Here is a 3,168-nt window from a genome sequence, read left to right as displayed (position 1 = left end):
GGTTTGTTCACACATATTTCATTATTAGTTTTAAATGTTCATATCGCTTAATGACTTTTGACTTTGACCTCATCTACTGTCTCCTGAATATGCATCAAACTTTGTATAAAGGTGCATCATGGAAAGGTGGTGTGTCACATTCTAAAAAGAGGTCACTGTGACCTCAATTTGACCTTTCACCTTGACCTCAAGTACTGAAATATTGGTTTCTAGAGCAAATCTCGGCGCTGTTTTACAAATGGGCATCACACTGTATATAGCTACATTATAGATGGTGGCTCGGAATCTTGAAACGAGATCACTCTGACTTGAGTTTGACCTTCACCTTGACCTCAAGGACCGAAATGATAATGGTTTCTAGAGTATATCTCAGCTACTATTCAGTAATGGGCTTCAAACTTTGTAGACATGTTGGGAGCAGGGGTGTATCTGTGAAGTCTATGCATCAGGTAAAATTTAGTTTTTAGTACATACTGGTTATGTACTGTGTTCATAGAATTTTAAAAATCTTGCCAAAAGTTTGACCTGAATTTTATTAATTTGTGATGCAGGCAGCCAACTACCTAGATATCAAGGGTTTATTGGATGTAACATGCAAGACTGTGGCCAACATGATCAAAGGCAAATCACCTGAGGAAATCAGAAAAACTTTTAATATCAAGAACGATTTTACACCAGCAGAGGAAGAACAGGTGAGATTCCTTTCATGTACAAGTTCATAGATTTGAAATTCGGAGACCAATCTATGTTTTGGGTTAGATTTAATGCTATAAGTAATGTTGGGAATTACTTCAAAATCCATGATTGATCATCACCATTCTTAAGTGATCGATATCAAAATCAGCCAACCATTGATTAGTCATAACTGAAAAATAAATAGGGAAACATTTACCAAAATGGATGAAATGCAGTGATGATTTTATTGATACCCTAGCTATAAGCATTTGTTATATGCAGTTCATGGTGTAAAATATAAGCAACATTGTTTACCTTTATCTATTTCCAAGTCTGCTCAATATTTCAGTAACTTTTGAAAGTTTTTACATCGTTAAACCATAATTGATCATAGAAAATTAAGACCGATTAGTCATAGTCTGAAGCAATACACCTAGTCATTGATTAATTTGGTCAATCAGACTACTGCTTTAATTGAGTGTGATAACAGGTTTTAAAAAGAACATCACTTACAGAATGAATTTAATTCATTATTAATGCTATTGCATATTGCAGCTGTTCCACTTTTACTTTAATTGTTTAAACTATTTTTTTGTCATTACAGGTACGAAAGGAAAATGAATGGTGTGAGGAAAAATAAAAGGTGTGGAAAGTGAGATTCTGTCCCGTCTCCTTGTGTATTAAAAAGCGACTAAGATATTATATAGACTGTAGGCTTTCACCTCTTGAACATTAATGATATATCTTATTCACAGAATTATCATCCAAAGCCTATCTCAGGTTGCCTTCCCCGGTCTACCTGAGAGGAGGAACAAAGCTGAAGTTGAGTAGGTGATAAGATATTGTGGTTACCCAAAATGATGTTTATTCCTCGTTTGTGTGGCTACAATTACCTTAACTAGGAGGACGGTTCCTCAAGAATGACTACTAAACATTAAATGGAAAGCTTATTACAAAACAGGCCAGAATCTGTACGTTGCAATTGTTAAGGCTACACATGTGTTTCTGAACTCGTCAAATCCCATCTTATTTAATGCGCAAAAGTGATGTTATCCGACTCAAAAAGGCAAATATGTGAAGTAAATTAAATATTTGATGGAAGCTTATTGCATTTTGAAACGTTTCGTTAAGCAAACTTTAGGCAGTCAGTGTGGAGTGTGTCTGTTTACAAGGACGCCTAATTGAAATGATTAAAATTGAGTATAAAATCCCTTTCGATACTGTGATTCTGTATAAAGTTTTAATTTATTTGAATTGTAACATGGTTTTTTTTTTGTACTTGAAATATGGTTGTTTGTTTTCTTATTTTAATTTTAGCTTGTAGAAATAAATAACTAAAGTTTGAAACTTTCATTATATTAGCAGCAGACATTTAGCAAAAATATGTGCAAGTAGATAGTTTGAATAATTATTTAACTCAATTCAGACAATTGTATTACATACAGTACTAGATTTGTTGTGTACTTGGCTTATTTCTTTTCCAATCTACTTTACAAGGACACAGAAGATTGATAGTGCTAAAGATCACGAAATCACAATTTGCAATCTATACACCTTTCTTCAAGTAGAAAGAACGGTTAAATTGGCGTTAAAAATCCAGATTGAAAACTCTGTGATCAGTAACATTCAAAACTGCTTATGTTTTTTTGTTTCCCCATCATTCTCTCTCCTCCTCTTTTGTTGACGGACACTCTTTGAGACCTATTTAAGATATAATCTTGGGACATATATTACAGTAAGTACAATCAAAAAATTACTTACCAGCATTTACAATGTTGTGATATGGCACAGAGCTGTTGATGAAACTGTGAAAATAATATGTAAAGGTGCCATATGTATTCACTATACACAAAGTATCTTTTACAGTTTGATTTTAGAGACATTTTAAGGTATGGCATGTTCACAGCAAATTATACTTGTGGAAAAATAATTGCTTATGAGTGACACGGCTTGATTTTAAACAGTTTACTAAATATGAAGTTAACCTATTCACCAATCTTCCTGGTTGATTGTTGTTGTGCTAGAAAGATTTTCTCGTTTGATGTATAATGTATGAAAACATTCTGCCCAGTTATTCTCTTATATAATTGTGTTTAGTGTTTGTATAAATATTCATGCATCCATATTAAAAATCCATGTCAACATTTTCTTTTTTTTGTTCTGGTAATTTCATTGAAGAAGTCATAGATTCAGTCAGCACAAAATACCTTTGAATTTGTGGTAAAGTGCAGTATCTGTCGTCCATCTGTCGATCTTTTTCGTATTGTGGGCTTTACAAATCGTTAATGGTCAGTCCTTAGACATTTCTTGTTGTCTCCATTACTCAAGAAGCATTGAAGTAATCATCGTTGAACTCAAATTTCTTACGAAGGTTTCCCATGGTCCCGAGTTTTACATGTTTCATAATGGGATTGATCGCGAAAACATAATGGCTGCCAGGTGACCATCTTGGATTTTGAGAGCTCAAATTTGTTATCACTATTTCTCAAGAAA

At 33.5% G+C, this 3,168-nt stretch overlaps 1 long non-coding RNA gene across 1 annotated transcript; it reads left to right on the top strand.

Moving 5' to 3' along the window:
* Window positions 1–67: 67 nt before the first annotated feature.
* Window positions 68–2,824, top strand: LOC110444483. The gene is made up of 2 exons (XR_002462251.1): window positions 68–692; window positions 1,280–2,824. It is a non-coding gene; the product is annotated as an uncharacterized LOC110444483 (long non-coding RNA).
* Window positions 2,825–3,168: the final 344 nt, after the last annotated feature.

This window comes from Mizuhopecten yessoensis, unplaced genomic scaffold (genome assembly GCF_002113885.1).
Source record: "Mizuhopecten yessoensis strain PY_sf001 unplaced genomic scaffold, ASM211388v2 hete_36131444, whole genome shotgun sequence".
In the NCBI taxonomy this organism is placed as follows: domain Eukaryota; kingdom Metazoa; phylum Mollusca; class Bivalvia; order Pectinida; family Pectinidae; genus Mizuhopecten; species Mizuhopecten yessoensis.
Note: the sequence above shows the minus strand (reverse complement) of the source record. Positions and strands in the feature narration are given on the sequence as shown.